Here is a 21,204-nt window from a genome sequence, read left to right as displayed (position 1 = left end):
TGTATTGGCACTAATTTTATTATGTGAGTAAAATACATATGAACTTCATAAAAATCAGTAATTCTACTTTTGATATTAATATAGAAGAAATGTGTATGTTTTATTTATTGCAGCAGAAGTTAAAAAAGAAGTTGAAGCTTTTCATTTTTGCTGTGAACATTTTATAAAACATGGAAAATGGTTCGAGATAGTAACAGATGAAAGCATTTTTTATGGCTAGTTTTATAATTTTTGTTTTCTTTATCTTAAAAAGTTGAATAAAATCTGTTTTTAATCAGTGCTCCTACATATTTGGAGCCATGGATATGTGGGGACAGAGGATGTATGAGAGTTCTCTGTACCTCCCACTCAATTTTTCTGTTTTTTTTTTTTTTCCCTTAGAACCAACTATTCTAAGAACTATTCTAAAAGGGTATATAAAAGTGTATATTTGTTTGTATATGCATGTATATATATACATGCATGCACACATGTGAATAATACTATTAAGTATTATAAATATAATATATTTATATTATTTTATAATATAAATATACATATATTATAAATATAATATCATAAATAAAATTATAAATATAATATTATAAATAAAATAATATTATAAATATAAATATAATAAAAATAATTTCACCTCTTTACCATGATTAAATAACTTATGATTGGATGGACTTAGTAAAACACACACACACACACACACACTCCTATTCCAATTTGAGAATTCTGAGATATCAATTTGACAAATAGGAGATTTTTAAAATCATTCTACTTATTTGACTCTTTGAAAGATTGTCATCCAGCCTCTTCCAGAAGTTACAAAATAAGCTACTTTCACAAAATGCTTCTTACCCAGAATTCTGCTGTTGGAAAATTGAGAGACCACACTACCTCTCTTTCTCCTCGCTGCAGCTCCGGGCATGGCAGATGCTCTGCTATTCCCTCACCACCTTACCTCTGTCTCTCAACTCATTAGGATGATGAGGTCTGTAAAAATTTTCAGGAATACGGTCGGCATCTGATGAATGATAAAAATTTTAATAAATGTATGTATCTCCAGTAACTAATTCAAATATATAGAAGCCGTGGACAAACCATGCTTCTTATTGTGAACAGAAATTATAGTAAATTAAGCTAAAAATTGCAAATTTAGAAAAATCCATCAGTCATATAGCAAATAGACCAAGGTCTAGATTGACAATTTGCATGCATTTTGTAAAACCCACCATCTCCTTGGAAAAGATCTGAATTTCCCTCGTGTATATCATTTAAACCTCATAAGCATAAGCAATTCATTTGTTTTCATTTTGCCTTCAACCACTTCATTCCCAAGGAAATTCCTTGGCCATTTAAATATAACTTGCTCTAGGGTGACACAGTTTCTCAGTACAGTGTTTAACTTCCCAGAAGTCTGAAGTTTGAAAGAAAAATGTGGAGAGCCCTGGGAGATAATGGGTAAATTTCAAGGAAACAGGATTTTCATTTAATGCCCTGGGGATATAAATGACCCTACCTATCCAGGAGGGACAGGGCATGCAGAGGTCATTAACCCCTTTTCCTTCTCCTGCCTCTCATTCAGACTGCCTCATCCACTGGCCTGGGTCAGGAAGACATGGATGTGGGGCACTAACAAAGTTTGTCTACATGTTGGCAGAGTGCAGTCAGGTTATTGAAACCACCTAACTACTTTTTAAAAATTTTTAATAATTTTTAAATATATTTTTTACATCGTTCATTTTTTTACAATGTATGCTTTCTCATCTCAGTTATACTCCCCATGAAATTCCTACCACCAATCCACCCATGTACCATCACCATAGTCCTCTTCCCACCCATTGTGATCCTATTCCCTTCTCCCCCAGTGCAGAATGTCTCTGGTTTATAGTTGCTTGTTGATTTTGATTTTCACTTTATTAAAATAACTTTTTTTCCCCCTGATCCCTTATTTGGATCTTCTATATTCCTCCTATAAGTGATACCATCTGGTATTTTTCTTTTTCTTTCTGGCTTATTTCATTGAGCAAGATCCCTTCCAGCTCCATCCATATTACAGCAATATTTACAATAGGTAAGCTATGGAAACAACCCAAATGCCCCAAAATAGATGACTGGATCAAGAAGATGTGGTATATATACACAGTGGAATATTACTCAGCAATCAAAAAGATAAGCCCACCTAATTAGTTTAACAGAGAGTATTTGATATAGATGATTGTTGACTATGTTTTAAAGAATTTTGAAGACCAAAGGGTGATGCTGAGATCTCACTGATGAAGTAAATGTAGGAAGTAACTGCCATCTCTGGATCTGGAGAACAGGGAAGAGGCTGGGGCCACTTAAGCTTAAAAGTTTGGAGGAGGAACCCTGTAGAATGAGACCCAGCCCCAGGAGGAGGCCCTGACTGCTTAGATCGCTGTGCATCTTGAAGGGCTGACAAATCTGCTGTACTGAAACCACTGCCTGATCAGAGTGAGCTGCCATTCTGGGGTGTTGCTGACAGTCACAGGGAGCATGGCAGGAAGGAGTGAATTCTTCTTCCCTTCTTCATCTAGTAAAGAACCAAACAAAGAGTCATGGAGCAAAAGTGGACATTGGGTCCCAGCCCCAAAGTCCCAGAGCAGAGTAAAGGAGATGGGTTTGTGCCCTAACAGTCCAGTGATCCCCAAACACCAACACAGATGCTGCCAAAGCCATCCAGCTGGGGCCTATATTCAAATAATATGGAAAGCGTGACTATCTCGACCTGAGACAGCAGGACAAAAACTTGAATGTCAGTTAAGAGCAGCAGTGTAAAGTCACATCGGGCTGACTGCTGAGGGAAACACAGACAGCTGAAAGCATTCTGTGGCCATACAGACATCACAGGAGGCTAGTCTGTAAGATTTGATTGTGAAGCCTTTTAGTACCTTGAAAAGGGAGTATAGGTGGACTATAGGGAAACTGAAAAAAGGGTCAGGAAGAAGATAAAACTTGTAGGCTGACCATAGATCTGAGGCAACCAGCAGGGAAGGGGGAGGGAAGAGGACAAGGGACTGTGATGATGGTTCATAGGTGATGTGGTGGTGGGAGAATCATGAGGAGTATACCTGGGGGGAGAAATCAAATATCATATGAAAATGAACAATGATGTGGAAAAATAAAGGAGGAAGTGGAGATAACTGTAGCAGGGTTAATGAGCTTGGCCCGCTGTTCCTTCTTCCAAACCTATCTGTACCTTAAGTCAAAAAAAGGGAGCAGTTTTGTCTTCTATTATCACAAAGGCCCCACAAACACTTTGAGTTCATGGCTTCAGGGTCTGTTGCAGTTATCAGGTGACTGCATCCTTTCTCCTGTCTCAGGGATAGAGCAGTGGTTTTATTCTTCCAGTTATATTTAGAAGATCACTTTGGAGGCATTAAGAGAAAGAGAATTCTTGCTTTGGTTTTCCTAAGCACAGAGCTCTAGAATCAGCATGTCGAGGGAGAGGCAGGCATTGGAACAAAGTGTCCATCCTCCACAGCCTGGAGTTCCTTGCAGTTGTACCAGAAAATGAATCACATATTCACATACCATCATTGCTGTTTTCCTCCTAGTCATATGCCCATTACTGATTTAATCATAGCTTTCTTCCTGAATTGCAATGAAAGAGAAGTAAGTGAAGAATTCTTCATCCTACTGTGATTGGAGTTTTATAGCTCTGCTTAGATGTCAGATTTCATTCCTTTGTGGGAAAAAAAAAAAGCAATATTTCCTTCCAATCAATGTCTATCCTACTTCCGCTGAATACACACACATAAGTACATACACACACTAGGTAAAAAGGTCTTTTACAAAAAGAGCAAGAGATCAATAACATAAAAATATTGTCAGAAAATATCAAAATGAAGACACGGCAGCATAACAATCTGATGCATATATTGTGAGCTTTTATACATGTCAGAGGTGAAGAAATGAAGCAGAAATCATAATCTGCCTCATCCATTCACGTCAGCATAGAATGAGTCACCGTGCTAACTGGGGTAGTGACTCAAACAGCAATTTAAGAAGAAATTTGGGAAAGAAAGGATGAAAAGAGCAGATGGTAACTCTGTAAACACGGAGAGTGGCTGGTCATGGGAGACTAGTGGAAACTGGTATGGGCAATCACTCTTCAACAATGAACTATCACTGAGTGTCTTCTCTATGAAGTGATGTGAGGGAGACCTTCTTCCTTATTCAGGAGATGGTGAGAGATATAAATCAATGGTGAGTCTCTTCAACCCACCACTTCCTAAAGGAGATGCTGAGATTTCCTGTTTGGGGTTTATAAACAAGGGAGCTAATTAAGGGACAGCAGTACCCAAGAAGACTACCTGTCAGTAGTACTGAAAGAAGAAAAATAGGAACCAATATTAACCACAGCTGATAGTTCTGGAAAGAATGTACGAAACCTAAAAGCCAATGATTGTAAATTATTAAGATCCCAGAACCCGAATAAAACTGATTATCTTAGGCATCTTCGTCAAAATAGCGGGGTCCACGGAAGGATGTTTCAGTCCTTCTGGATCTGCCATGACTGTGAAGCAAGTCTGGACCATAATATGGAGGGATACAGACATTTGTCTCCTTTGAAAAATCTGGAAGACTCCTTAGAAGGGGAAGGGGTTGGGGAACGAGGCCTTTTTTGATGATCCTACTACCTCCGGTTATACATTCTACTAAACGAAACATGTTTCACCTGAATGAGAAGGCAGAACTCATTGGCTGATCCCATAGGCGATCCTCAGGGGAAGGAAGGTGAATTATCTCATAAATACAGAGGTAGCTGGCAGCCAGGGTGTGTTTCATTCCTACTCCCTGGGCACAAAGTCCAGAAAGAACATGACTGGACATCTGGAGCAGCCAGCTAACCCACAGAGACTCCTTGAAAACATTCTTCTCTTGGCTTCTGTGACATGAACCATTTCTTTCCTATTCTGTATCTCTTTTTCAGTCTGCTACATTCCTCTTCCTCCTGTGGCGATAAAGGGTAGGTTGCTCCTAAGTCATTTTTTTCTTTTAAAGATTTTATTTATACAAGAGCTGGGGTACAGACCAGAGGCACGGGAGGGTGAGAGGATTCATCAGAGACAGAGCGGGGAATAGAACAGACAGATGGAGTGAAAGCACTGCTGAGGGGAACAGCGGGTGATACAGGAGAGGTCTGCCATCCCATGTGGGTATCTCCCTGGCGGGCTGGGGATCAAACCCTCACCGCAGAGGCTGAGGACAGCTTCACAGCACTGTGCTCAACCCGCTGTGCCACCGGGGAGGGCCCCAAGTCAGTTCTTGATCTTCCTTCTAATCTGTCCTTCAACCATATTTAGGTGACTTCACCTTGCCCATGGATTTACATAAATATTGTAGGTCCATAATTCCATGCTTGCCTGATATCCACCTCTGCACACTCAGTCCCTGTTCAACACCTCCACGTGGATAGCTAATAGAGCTTAAATATGTCTAAAACGGAACTCTTCATTTCTCCCACTCCCTTCCCAATCGGTTTCTAGGGAGTCCTCCCGGTTTCAGTAAATTGTCCTACTTTTTGTACCAGGCAAAAACCTAGAGGTCTTCTGTCATTTAAGCCACAGTCAATCCAGCAGTGAGTCTATCAGCTCTAAATATAACATATATGTCCAATCCACTCACTCCTTCCCATTTCCCTTCTCTCCCTCTGTTTCTCAAATTATGTCCTCTCCTGAGTAGTGGCAGTGATCTTAAAATGATCTCACTGCTTGTACTCCTGAACACCTACAGCCTACTCTGCACAGCTCTGACTGCATGATTATTTAGAACATATACCAAGTGACAGCCCTCATGTTTATGGCATCCCTGGTGGCCTAAGGGTTAAGATTCAGCACAATCCCTTCTGCAACCTGAGTTCAATCCCAGACCAGGGAGCTAACCCACATGGCACAGAACACCTCTCCTGTCTCCCTTCTCCTCCCCTCAGCAGTGTATTTCAGTAGATCCACCCGTTCTGTTCCCCCTCTGTCTCTGGTGAATCTTCTCACCCCTCACACCTCTGGCCTAGACCCCAGTTCTTCTACGAATAAACAAATAAATAAATGCTTTTAAAAAATGGCTTCCTACAACACCAAAGAGTAAAACAAAAAGTCAATTATTTGAGAAGCTCTCTGATCTCTAGATATCTGTCCCTTGACCTCTTCTTCAGCATCACTTCCCATTTCTTCCTTCTTTGTTTTTACTGTACTCCAGCCCCATGGTGCCATGTTTTTCCTCAAAAACTCCCAAGTTCACACCTATCCTAAGATCTTTTATCTGGAAGTTCTTTTTGCCCAGAACACATTTCCCCTCAGATCTTTGCACACTTCCTTCTTTGTTTTCTTTTTTTTCTCAGCCTGAAAGCTACCTCTTCAGAGAAGACTTCCTTAAAAAAGCTTCTAAAAGTTGTAGAGAAAAAAGGAACCTATATAAACAAAGTCACTGGACAGAGAGAAGCTTCTTGCCCTGTTCATCCTGGGAACAGGGCCTCTGGGACATGGCTAATCCACAAAGCCTCTGCTGTGCATATGGCTGGAGCCTGGAGGAGGAGTTTCTTGTCAGAGATTTGCATTGCAAATAAGTCCTGTGCAAGATTAGAATGAAAACAAAGATGGGAATACAGAGGACCAGGACAAAGAGCTCATGAAAAGTCTGGCTGTGATTTGGCCTAGTTACTAGAGAGATCAAAATGTATGGAAACAGAGATGATATTCAGAAAACAGCGAGAAATTCTCAGAAAAGGAGGACTTGGGAAGAAAAGACATTGAAAATGTGACACCCTCCAAAAAATAGTTAATAATTAGTGTAAAATTTCTTTTCAATCACTTTTGATGCTAAGGGTAAATAAACATGAGCTTGATTTCCTGAAAAGATTTTCTGGTAGCCAGGAAGCAAAGAAAATTCCAAAGAGCAATTCTCCAAATAGGAGTAGCTACTGAGCAAAAAGTCTGTCAGTTGGGAAGTTTATTTACCAGCCAATTACTATGCTAGAACCAGACAAAAAGTTACTTAAATCTGTTAGAGTAGGCTTGCTACAGTTAAAGAGACTTGTGGGTAAATCATAAAAACCCTCCCACGAGGCAGAATCAGACAGACTAGACAGAACCATAGAAATCCCTGTGACCATCAATAGAAGGTGACTGTGATTCTTAAGTGACAAGGACAATTTGGTAGTTAATCTCCGTAATGACACGCAGGCCCTGAGTCTACATGCAAGTGAGGTGCAGGCCATTGGATGAGAAGTTGGGCTTGCCAATGGGGGTGACTGTAATTAATTAAAAAATACAATCTGTGACATCTGACCTCTCAAGACTATGGACTCCCTCAAGTTTCTAGTGTTTAAGATCTAAAAACGCTGCATATGAATGAGACATTTTGGGTTCTGTGTGATTCAGTGTCTGCTTTTTTGCAAGTTAAGATTCTAATACGAGTAACTCCACTTATAGCAATGTACATTTCAAACTTTCCTTAAAGGAAAAAGACATGCTTTTTCCATCATGTAATTAATGCCTTTATTTATACATGAAGATGTCCGTAATATTTTGTAATCAGATACATTAGTGCAACTAGATTCAAAGCGAGAAACTGAAACTGCAAAGAGGAAATTTCATGTGTAAAGTGTGCACACATGTGTGTGCATGTTTTTGCTAATTACAGCTTACCCGACCTTTTTGTGTCCTTCGTTCTGGACATGTGTATTCTCTACTGCCCCTTCTGGGTCATGCTGAAGGTAAAAATTTATCAATGAAAATGGACATCAGCATAATTTATATAGCGAATATATTCTTTGGTTGGGGTTTGCAAGAGAATTAAATTTGGGAAAATTAAAAAGGCCAGTATAAATTAACTCCTCAATCACTAGCTCTTCTCTCTTTCACACTAAGTATCTTCTGAAATTTGAGAGTAGGTGTGGGCAGGGGTTTTACTTTTTTCAACATTTCACATTTCAGTTATGATTTCCTTGAAGAGAGATTCTTTCTTAGATCATTTGGATTCATGAAAAATTTGCCCCTACTTTTTAAGAAAAGAATGCTCTTTGTGTGGAAGGGAGTCTTCAGTGTCTGGACAAGTTGGTTGGTGATTTGGCAGTAAAGAAAAAAATATAATGGCAACATGCCAGCAGTTAGGAGTTGGAAGCAACTTTTTAATCTTTTCAATAATTTTGGCTTAAAGCCAGTACCTCCTGGCTTGGCAGAACAGGTGGAGGTAATAACTCCACAACCATTTTTCAGTGAAAGCACATTGTGAAGTAATTTTGAAAGGATTATTTCATATTTATATTTTCAAATAAAAAGTAAAAGGTAATGAAGCATATGGTAAAATATCTGGGGAATTTTACATGATGTTTGCCATGCATCAGGGAAAAATTTGTCAGCAAATTTTGGCCTTTAATATTTGGAAATGACAATGTGTTTTATTTCATTTTTACTATGGGAAATAAAATGTAAAATTGTGGGTATTTGTAGGATATAATTCACACAAAAATTTGGATCCTTGCATTCCAGCAGCGTAACCTCCTAACTTTCCTTATTGTTACATGTGTAAAATACTTTCGACCACCCGTCAAAATGTATGAATTTTGCAAGAATATTTTAATATACATAAATATGAAGTGAACATAGAACTGTAACTGAAATATATTATCTGTACATTCTTTTTATGATTTTGATTCTTGTGAATCCAGATCACATTGTAAAAACTCATAAAGAAATTGTCAGATACAAACTTTTGGCTGATAATTTTCACATTAAAATTTTGTACACATTTATTTTTTCAAAAATATTTAGAAAATATAACAATTATTGATTTTTAAGCATATCAGGAAGGGAAATATATGTGATTAAAGTTGTCACCTATTCTTCCATCAGTGAGTGCCCTTTTCATACTGAGCCAGATCTTATCAATTTTTGATTGTGCTATTTTTTTTAAGGTAATATTGGTTTAAACACTATATATGATTCAGTGGTATAGGGTTCACAACTCTTCAGGTGTCTACTACCAAACCACACCCATGTACAAGGGACCCATAGCCCTCCACCATAGTTCATTGAATCTCATGTTCCTTGTGCTCCCCAACCCACCATCCTCAAATCTACAGTCAGATTTCTGGGACTTGCTTCGGTTTAGTTTTAGTTTTGTCTGTTCCTTTATTTTGTTTCTTTATATTCCACATATGAATGAAACCATCTGGTATTTGTTTTCCTCCTTCTGACATTTCAATTAGCGTAATCTCCTCCAGTTCCATCCATATCGTTGCAAATGACTATAATTCACCTTTTTTATAGCCTAGTAGTATTTCATTGTATGTATATATATGTGTGTATGCATATATATGTATATATATATATATATACCCACATATATCACATCTTCTTAATCCACTCATCTGTCCTTGAGCACTTACATTGTTTCCAGAGCTTGACTCTTTTAAATAGTGCTGCAACGAACATGGAAGTGTAAGGTTGTTTTTTTTTTATCAAAAAATGATTTATTCTTCCACTAGAGTTAATACAGTTTTTAATAGCAACAAAGTACACAGTGGTGGAAAATTGGCACAGAGCAAGTTTCTTTTTTAATGTGTTTTTGTATTGTTTGGGTAGATACCTAGGAGAGGGATTGCTGGGTCATATGGTAGATCTATTTCTAATGTTTTGAGAAAACTCCACACTGTTTTCCATGGGGGCTGGACAAGTCTACATACCCAACACAAGTATATGAGGATACCATTTTCTCAACATCCAACATTAGTTTCTGATATTTTTTATATAGGCCAGTCTCACAAATTTTTATATAGGTATCTCAATGTGGTTTTTATTTGTGCTTCCCTAATGACAAAAGATGATAAGCATTTTTTTCACGTGCCTGTTCACCAACTAGAGATGTGTCTATTTAGCTCCTTTGCCCATTTTTTTAATGGATCATTTGTGTTCTTTGTCTGTTGATTTATATGAATTCTTTGCAGATCTTGGATATTAGACCCTTGTTGCAAGTATGATGTAAAAATATTGTATGATGTCTTTTCATATTAATTCACATTAATGATTTTTTCATTTGCTGTTTAGAAGCTTTTTAGTTTGATGTAGTCCCATTTATTTTTCATTTTGTTTTCCTTTCCATTGGAATTGAATCCCCAAAGACATTCCTGAAATCACTGTCATGTTTTTTGCCTGTATTTTCTGCTGTGTTACATGGTTTCTAGTCTCACATTCCAGGACTGTAATCTATAGTGATAAGTTGCAAAAGTTGTGAGATAGTGATCTAATTTCAATCTTTTGCACATGAATTTCCCATTCTCCCAACATTAATTTGATACCATAATTTCTCAGGCCTGGTCTCCCAGCCAGCAATGGATCCCAGGTTGCAGTGGCAGCTCTGAGTCCCAGCCACTAGACAACAATGGGCTGGTGTCTCACAAAGTCGTAAAAGGGAATTTGCAGATGTTTTAGATAGGTAAGCAGAGAGAGAGAAACTTTGTTTAAGAAAGTAAAGAAAAGTGTATTTAAAGGAAAAAAGTAAGGACTCCCAAGTATGCTGTACTTTGGAGGGGCAAGGAAGCCATTGTGGGCTTGGGTCTAGGGGTATTTAAACCTTTTTTTTTCCTCTCTATTCTAAAATCTCATCATTTTGTGGTTGGCTCTTTTTCCTAGTGGCCATACTCTGGGCAGATGTGCCCATTTTTTAGCTCTCAGAATTTACCTCTCTTGTCCAAGGTGTTATATTCTCAAGTTTTGCTGTCTTTGTTTAGTCCTCCTGTATATTTGGGTTAACACTTTTTAGAATCTACAGTCCTTATCTCAGAAGCCTGTTTAACTCTGCCGAAGATTTTGCCTGTACCATCCTTGCAGCTGTCTACTTAACCCTAACTTGTCCTGGGACTCAATTTCTGGAATGTACAAGACCTGTACATTGAAACTATACAAAATTATTAAGAGAAATAGAAGACACAAAGAAATGGAAAGATAATTCCTCCTTATTAAAATGGCCATCTTACCTAAAGCAATATGCAGATTCAGTTCAATCCCTAGCAAATTTTCAATGGCATTCTTCAAAGAAATAGAGCAAATATTATTTGAATCTATATGGAATCATGAAAGACCCCAAATAGACAAAGCAATCCTGATGAAAGAGTGGTGGTATCACACTACAAAGATATTGTAAACAAATTGTATAGTATTGGAATAAAAATAGACAGTAGCTATTGGTTTCACTGATATTTTGGATTGCTTTTGATTTTTTAAAATTTATTTGTACATTAGAATAATTCTAAGCCCATCCATTAAAACCACATTTTCCATTTAGACTGCATGGAGCTGGGAAAGGCTGCCCCTACAGCCAGAGGTGAGCTGAAAAGCCTCCGCAAACTGGCCCCATTTGGCTGCCAGAGCTCAAAGGAGGATCCAGTCACCACTGGAGCATACTGTGGGTGCACAGAAGTGCCCTCCCGGCTCGCCATTTTAAACTAGGGACCCTTTGCCGCCATCTGTCCAGAACACACCTAGACTGCTTGGAACTGGGAAAGGGCTGCCCCCACAGCCAGAGGTGAGCTGAAAAGCCCCAACAAGACAGGCCCTGTCTGGCCACCAGTCAGAGCCCAGAGGGGGATCCAGTGATTTGGAACCCAGTGGGTGATCCTGCCAATGCAGGGCAGTCTGTGGGACCACAAGACCCACCTTGGAATTAAACAAATACAGAAGGAGGAGATTCTCTGTGACAGTGACTACTAACATGTTCATAGTTCCACTGCCCTACTGGAATCTGGCATAACAGTTTTTGACTTGATTGGACAACCAGTTTCTGACATCCCAGAAAGAGCACACCAAAAAGATGCCAACCAGTACCAGCAAAACAATGTCCCAATGCATAGGGCAAATTAGAAAACAAGCAGCAGGGAGAAGAAAAACAAGTAACCAAGAAAGTATGCAGGGAAAAGACACACCACAAAAAGAAAATCACCCACTAGAATGCAACAACAGGGACTTGGAAGAACTTCTGAGCCTTCCAGAAAGAGAATTTAAAATTGCTGTGATTAAAAAACTGAGAGAAGTCATTAAGGAAAACAATGATAAGGGGAAAATAATCAACCATCAGAAGAATGAAATTGAGTCCCTAAAGAGGGAAGTGAAAGAAATGCAGGAGATCAAAGGATTAATGGAGGAGCTAAAGAACTCTGGAAAAGCAGTGAACACAGAATAGATGAAATGGAAGAACAAATAAGTACTCACGAAGACACAGAAATAAAAAGAACCCAAACCAAAAAGGAAAGAGAAGTACGAATGAAAAAGAATGAAGAAAGACTTTGGGAACTATCTGACTCCATGAGGAAAGGAAATATAAGAGTTACAGAATCCCAGAAGGAGAGGAGAGAGACATAGGAAAAGAGAAAATATTCAAGTAAATAATTGAAGAGAAATTCCCAAACATGAAGAAGGAAATGAAAATAGACATACAAGAAGCAAGAAAAACACTAAACTTCCATGATGAAAGGAAAAAAAAAAAAAACAGCAAGACACATAATAGTAAAGCTCTTAGAATCCAAGACAAGGAAAAAATAATGAAGCTGACAAGAGGGAAGAAACAGATAACATACAAAGGAAAACCAAGACCAAGCAGGCTGACATCAGACTTCTGTGAGGAAACACTACAGGCAAGGAGAGAGTGGAGGGACAATAGTCAACAGACTCCAAGACAATGAATGCCAATCAAGAATACTCTATCCTGCAAAGCTTTCCTTCCTCAATGAAGAAAGAATAAGGACCTTCCCAAACAAACAGAAAATTTGGAATTTCATTACAACTAAACCCCCACTCCAAAAAATACTACAAGGAGTCCTAAAGCCAGAACCCACAGAGGGATGAATAAGAATAAAATAACACAAAAAATTCTTAAAAAATAAATAAATAAAATCAGAGAAAAGACAAACAAAATGGCAAATACAGATGCTAGCATATCAATATTAATTCTAAATGTAAACGGACTAAACTCTTCAATAAAAAGACACAGAGTCACGGGCTGGATTAAGAAACAAAACCCAACCTTTTACTGTCTTAGGAAACACATTTAACTACAAAAGATAAAAATAGACTCAAAGTAAAAGGATGGAAAACAATCCTACAAGCAAATGGACCAAAAAAGAAGGCAGGAACAGGTATAATTAGATAAAACATATTTCAAATTCGAAAAGGTAAAAAGAAACCCCGACAGTCACTACATCATGATCGAGGGGTGAATACTTCAAGAAGAAATAACACTCACTAACATATACTTACCAAATGAAGGGGCACCAAAATATATCAGACAACTGTTATCATCTCTGAAAATAGACATCAGAGAAAACACATATATAGTAGGAAACTTCAACACACCACTATCAACAATGGATAGATCAATGAGACAAAAAATAAGTAAGGACACTAAAGCTTTAAATAAGGATCTAGAGCTCATGGACTTAACAGACATCTATAGAACACTAACCCCCCAAAAATCTGAATACACATTTTTCTCAAGTGCATACAGGTCATTCTCCAGGATCGATCATATAATGGGGCCACAAGACAAACATCAACAGATACACCAAGATTGAAATCATACCAATCATCTTCCCTGACCATGAAGGCATCAAACTAGGAATAAACCATAAAAAGAAGGCAAGGAATTCTCCTACCTCATGGAGATTGAAACCCACACTACTGGAAGAGCACTGGACTAATAAAGAAATCAAAGATTAAATTAAAAAATACTTTGAGTTGAATGACAAAGAAGACACCAATTTCCTAAATGTATGGGATGCAGCAAAAGCAGTAATAAGAGGAAAATATATGGCAATACAGACTCACATCAAGAAACAAGAAAGAACTCAGAGAAACAATCTAATCTCACAGCTCAAAGAACTAGAAAAATAACAACAAAAGAACCCAAAACCAGTAGAAGAAAAAAAAAATAATAAAAATCAAAGCATAAATAAATGAACTCAAGACTAAATAAAACAATCCAAAAGATCAATGAAACCAAAAGCTGGTTATTCAAAAAAAAAAAAATAAAATAGACAAACTCCTAGCCAGGCTCACAAAGGAAAAATGGGAGAAAGCACAAATAAATAGGATTACAAATGAAAGAGGAAAAATCACAACAGACACAGCAGAAATCAAAAGAATAGTCAGAAACTACTAGGAACAGTTATATGCAAACAAGCTCAACAATCTAGAAGAGATGGACAAATTCCTACAATTCTACAATCACCCAAAGCTAGATAACAAAGAATTAGAACACCTAAACGGATCAATTACAAGTAGCAAAATTGAAACGGTAATCAAAACCCTCCCCAAAAACAAAAGCCCAGAACCGTATGGATTTACAAATGAATTCTACCAAACATTCAGAAATGAATTGGTGCCTATCCTTCACAAACTCTTTCAGAAAATTGAGAAGGAAGGGATAATACCAAACACGTTCTATTAAGCCAACATTACACTAATACCAAAACTGAACAAGGACAACACAAAAAAGGAAAACTACAGGCCAATCTCCCTAATGAACACGGATGCAAAAATCCTCAATAAAATTGTAGCTATCAGAATCCAACAATGTATCCATAAGATAATTCACCACGACCAAGTAGGATTTATTCCAGGAACACTAGGATGGTTCAACATCCAAAAATCAATCAATGTAATCTAACACATCAACAAAAAGAAATATAAAAACCATATAATAATATCAATAGATGCTGAGAAAGCTTTTGACAGGAACATACCTCAACATCATAAAGGCAATATATGACAAGCCGATAGCCAATATCATTCTCAATGGTGAGAAGCTGAAAGCATTTCCATTAAGATCTGGAATAAGACAAGGATGTCCACTCTCACCATTGCTTTTCAATATAATCCTGGAAGTCCTAGCCAGAGCAATAAGACAAGAGGAACACATAAAAAGAATCCAAATAGGGAAGGAAGAAGTCAAGCTATCACTATTCACAGATGATATGATAATATACATAGAAAACCCCAAAACTTCACAGAAAAACCAATTAAAATAATCAATCAGTTTAGTAAAGTGGCAGGATACCAAATCAACACACAAAAATCAGTAGCCTTCCTATACACAAACAAAAATCTGAAGAAGAAAAAATCAAGAAAACCTTCCCTTTTATTATTGAAAAAAAAAATCAAATACTTTGGAATAACCTAACAAAAGAGGTAAATGACTTATACAAAGAAAACTATAAAACACTGTTAAAAGAAATAGAAGAAGACACAAAGAAATGGAAAGACATCCCTTGCTCACGGATCGGAAGAATTAACATTATCAAAATGGCCATCCTACCAAAAGCAATTTACAGATTCAATGCTATTCCAATAAAAATTTCAATGACATTCTTCAAAGAACTAGAACAAATATTGATGAAATTCATATGGAGCCACCTAAAACCCTGAATAGCCAAAGCTCTCCTGATAAAAAAGAAGGAGATGGAGGCATCACACTCCCAGATTTCAAGCAATACTACAAAGCCATAATCGTCAAAACTGCATGGTATTGGAACAAGAACAGATACATGGACCAATGGAACTGAATAGAAAATCCAGAAATAAACCCACAGATTTACAGTCAACTAATCTTTGACAAAGGAGCAAAGAAAGTTTGTTCAATAAATGGAGCTGGGAAAACTGGGTCACTACATGCGAAAGAATGAAGCTTGACTACTACTTCACACCATGCACAAAAACCAACTCAAAATGGATCAAAAAACTAGACATAAGACCTGAAACCATAAAATATATAGAAGGAAACATAGGTGAAACACTACATGACATGCACCTCAAATACATTTTTATAGACACATCACCCAAAGCAGTGATAGTGAAGGCAAAGATAAACAGCTGGGACTACATCAAATTAAAGAGCTTCTGCACAGCAAATGAGGCAATAACCAAAACAAAGAGAAACCCCACCGACTGGGAAAAAAATTTTTGCACACAACACTAATAATAATGGGCTGATAATAAAAATCTACAAAGAGCTGATGAGACTCAACAAAAACAAAAAAAAATCCTGTCAAAAAATGGGCAGAAGAGCTAAAAAGAAACTTCTCTGAAGAGGAAATGCAAATGACCAATAGGCATATGAAAAAATGTTCAACGTCACTTGTAATCAGGGAAATGCAAATCAAAACTACAATGAGCTACCATCTTACACCAGTGAGAATGGCAAATATTAAAAAAACTAACAAACAATAAATGTTGGCGAGGATGTGGAGAAAAAAAAATCTCCTGTGGGCCTCCCCGGTGGTGCAGCGGTTGAGCACTGGGTTGTGAAGCTGCCTGCAGCCTCTGCAGTGCCTGTTCGATCCCCGACCACTGGGTGAGGGTCCCACATGGCGCGCAGACTTCTCCTGCCGCCTGCTGCTCCCCTCAGCAGTGTACCTTGCGGGTCTGCCTGCTCTGCTCTCCACTCTGACTCTGGTGAATTCTCTCACCCCCAGCACTTCTGACTGTACCCAGTGTTTGTATAAATAAATAAATAAATCTTTAAAAAAAAAAAAAAAAAAAAGGAACTCTTCCTGCAATGCTGGTGGGAGTGCAAAATGGTCCAGCCACTATGGAAAGCTGTGTGGAGATTCCTCAACCTACTAAAGATAGAGCTTCCATATGATCCAGCTATTCCTCTCCTAGGTTTACCCAAAGGCCACAGAAACATTAATTCAAAAGGTCACCTGCACCCTATGTTTATAGCAGCACTATTTACAATAGCTAAGCTATGGAAACAACACAAATGCCCCCAAGTAGATGACTGAATCAAGAAGATATGGTATATATATATATTACTCAGCACAATGGAATAGTACTCAGCAATCAAAAAAGATAAGCTCATGCAATTTGCAGTAACATGGATGGAGCTAGAAGGGATCATGCTCAGCAAAATAAGCCAGAAAGAAAAAGAAAAATACTGGATGGTCTCACTCCTAGCAGGAATTTAGAAACCCTAAATAAGGGAACAGGAAAAAGACTAATTATAATAAAGAAAAAAATCAAAATCAACAAGCTCCTGTAGATCAGAGACACACTATGGGGTTGGGGGGTGAGGTGGGGAGGGATTAGGGTCAAAATAAGGGGGGTGGGAATTGTAACCAAGGGAATATAACCAAGATGAAAATGCATGCATTGTGCAAAAATGAATAATGATGTAAGCATTACATAAAATAAAATGATAAAAACCCACATTTTCCTTGATTATATAATTGCCTTAATGTAATATATTTATGCATATTATGCAACACCATTATAGAAGTCTTATAGATTTTTTATACTTTCTGTATATTTAAATTTTCTTAAGGAAATATGTGTTATTTTAAAGATAGAAATAAGTTTTAAAATTATTGTAGTTATAAATTCATAGAGAAATATAAATCCTGAATGGTAAACTTTGCTTTACAAATTAAAAACAACACTTTAGAATACAGGTAAAACCCAAAACTGGCCTGAGAATTTGTTCTTTGCAGTAATTCCATGATAGTCTTTTATTATTTTTTTTTTTACCCAGTCAGATACCGTTTTAAGTGTTTGTGTAAGTATATGAAGGCAAGAATATATAATTCTCTACATAGTTCTCATTAGTAATTTATGACTTCAGCAAACTATTTCTTTTGTCGCTCTCTATAACTTATTATAGGCTGTTTTACAACTTGTCAACTATCTTCAAAGAAAATCTATTGCTTTTAAGATAGTGTACTTCTCAAATGATTTAAATTTTGATTGCAATATTTTTCATGTTGAATTTGCTTAAGCTATATATTTTGTATTCAAGCAGATGTTCAGGAAATAAATATTCATACTGAGTTTTATGAGGCTCATAATTCCATGTATTACAGATTGTTTCAGAGTCTACAGATCTCATTTTCTTCTCACTTAAAAAGTGCACCCAGAATAATATTTAAATTTCATTTACACATTTAATAATGATTTACAGTCATTTTAACAACCTCTGCATTGTCAATCATTGATAGGAAAATATAACCTGACATGCCTTAGATTTCTTTCTTTTTTTTTTTTTTTTAATGATTTGCCAATTTTCCAGCTTGAAACTTTTATTTATTTATTTTTTACAGATTTATTTATTTATTTATACAAGCACTGGGTACAGTCAGAAGCGCGGGAGGGTGAGAGAATTCACCAGAGCCAGAGCGGGGAGCAGAGCAGGCAGAAGGACCGAAGTACACTGCTGAGGGGAGCAGCGGGCGGCAGGAGAGGTCTGCGCGCCATGTGGGACCCTCCTCCGGTGGCCGGCGAGCGGCCGGGGATCGAACTGGCGCTGCAGAGGCTGCGGGCAGCTTCGCAACCTAGCGCTCAACCGCTGCGCCACCGGGGAGGCCCTGCTTAGATTTATTTCTAATGGGCAATGTGTTTGAAAGTGCTGTAGCTCTGTGCTAGCACAGTCTTTTCCTGGGATGTCATCTGACAGCAATGTGGTCTTTCAAATTTTTTTTTGTGATACTTTCCTATTCCTTGTCAAGTAAAAGGATAGTTTAAATGTATATATCTTTTACATCTTACCTCTTAGCATCCAATGGATAGCTCCATTTGAAGCAGGTAAATCCAAATTAATGATGAAAATTAAATTAGTGCAAACTTGTGTTAAAAGTATTATTTGAAATTACAGTGTTAAAACTTAATATGGACCAAGGAACTTGTTGCTTCTATAGGTTGAAATTCAGTCTGTTCTGCAGTGGTATCATGTTCATTTTCTTAATAATTTATTTTTTTTTTTTAGAGTACATACAGTACCCTCCACCTGAGCATGGTGGTTTCAGTCACCTATGGTTTGTGATTTCAGTCACCTATGGTCAACTGCATTATGAAAATATTAAAAGAAAATTTAGGAAATTCTTTTTTTTTTTTTATAGAGGCATGTTTTATTTATTTATTTGTTTGTTTGTTTGTTTTTGTTTATACATGCACTGGGTACAGTCAGAAGCGCGGGAGGGTGAGAGAATTCACCAGAGCCAGAGCGGGATGCAGAGCAGGCAGAAGGACCAAAGTACACTGCTGAGGGGAGCAGCGGGCACAGCAGGAGAGGTCTGCGCGCCATGTGGGACCCTCCTCTGGTGGCCGGGGAGCAGCCGGGGATCGAACTGGCGCCGCAGAGGCCGCGGGCAGCGTCGCAACCCAGCGCTCAACCGCTGCGCCACCGGGGAGGCCCAATTTAGGAAATTCTTGTTTAAACTATGCACCATTCTGAGTAGCTTGTAAGGTCCTGTTCTGAACCCCCAGCTTGATTCACCCATTGCCCAGTGTATCAACAATGTATATGCTACCCTTCTTTTAGTCACTTAGTCCAGTCTCAGTTATCAGATCTCTTATCATTGCTTTCCATATTAATGTTCAAGAAGAATGTATTTTACTTAATAATAGTCCCAAATCACAAGAGTAGTGATGCTGGCTATTCTCATATACCCAAGAGAAGTTGTAAAGTATTTCCTTTAAGTGAAAAGGTGAAAGTTTTCTACTTCATAAGAAAGTTAGGAGGTTAATAGTTGCCCAACAATATGTCACAATGCTCATGTCATTCTCCTAATGGGGTTTCTCTTTGCTTCTGGTGTGTTTATGTAGGCAGGACTCTTCTGGGTTTCTGAAATAGCTAATATATTTCCGGAGAGCTTCACAAGGTGACATAACTCATGGGCACTTCTGATGACCCAGAGAACAGTTTCCCAACTAGTGCTTTGGCACTTAACATTGGACAGCTTCCCCGCCCCCCAAATTTCTCAGGCAACTACCTGTCTTACCTAATCTTGGATGTGTTTAAGAAAATGTGATTATATCTAACCCAGTTTATTTTCAACAGAAATGTTGATCCAAAAAACTTAGTTTATGTTGATTAAAGACTGGAGACACAATTTTATGTTTATCAACAAAGGCATCTCACCGAACATTGAGAGATAAAGGTATGGGATAATATGACATAATTGATTCCCTTGAGATGGAAGTTGTGTCATTCTTCTGATAACTAGTCTTTTTTGGCTTTCCATTTGCAGATAAACTATAATCTCATTAGCTGGTGTCATAGATGATTATCACGACTTCGTTGCATTTATATTCAAGACTAATTTCTTGCCACATTTCTACACTAATTCCGAAATCCAGTTCCTCTGAATTCCTTCCATTTCCCTTAATGCACAATGCTTATTTCCACCTGGCTTTTGCACATGCTGTGCCAGCTGCCAGATTAATTCTTAGTCACACCTCAGTCTGTAGTTTGGATATGCGTTTCCTTAGTAAGAAGTGATGATTAACATTTTTTTCATATGTCAGTTGGCTGCCTGTATATCCTCTTTGGAAAAGTATCTATTAAGATTTTTCTTTCCATTTTTTAGTTGGTATATTTTTATTTGTTGTTGTTAAATTGGATGAGTTCTTTATAAATCTTGAATATTAACCTTCTATCAGATGTGTAAGGTGCAAATATTGTCTTCCATTAAGTTGACTGTCTTTTCAGTCTGCTGATATTTTATTTTGCTCTGCAAAAGCTTTTTCATTTGATGTAGCCCCAATCATTTTTCTTTTATTTTCCTTGACATTATGTTGAATCTCCAAAGACATCTCTATCATCGATGTTATGGAATTTATCATTTATGTGTTTTATAACATTGAGACTTACATCCAAGTATTTAATCCATTTTGAATTTATTTTTTTGTGTAGAGTTAGAAAGTTATCCAGTTTAATTATTGATCATGTGGTTGTCCCATTTTTTCAATACTGTTTATTGAAGAGATTTTCCTTTTTTCATTGTATGATATATTATGTATCTTTGAATGTGTGGATTTGTTTCTGGGCTTTCAATTCTGTTCCATAAACCATATGTCTATTTTTATTCCAATATTATACAGTTTCAATTACTGATGCTTCATAATATAATTCAAAATTATGTAACATGATACCTACATCATTCTTTTTTCCCCCTCAAATTTATTTTAGCTATTTGGTATATTTTGTGGTTTCATATAAATTTTAGTACTTTTTTTGTACTATTTCCTTGAGAAATGTCACTGAGATTTTGATAGGTATTATGTTGAATTTGTATATTACTTTTGGTAGGATGGACATTTTGTCTATGCCAGTCCTTTCCATTCATGTACATACATTATCTTTCTTTTTTTTTAATTTAAATTTTATTTTTATATTCCCCATACAATTACAATCCCCTTATTTTGATCC

The sequence above is a fragment of the Talpa europaea genome, assembly GCF_964194135.1.
Source record: "Talpa europaea genome assembly, chromosome: 6".
Lineage (NCBI taxonomy): Eukaryota > Metazoa > Chordata > Mammalia > Eulipotyphla > Talpidae > Talpa > Talpa europaea.
The sequence above is the reverse complement of the archived record's forward strand: the minus strand, read 5'-3'. Positions refer to the sequence as shown.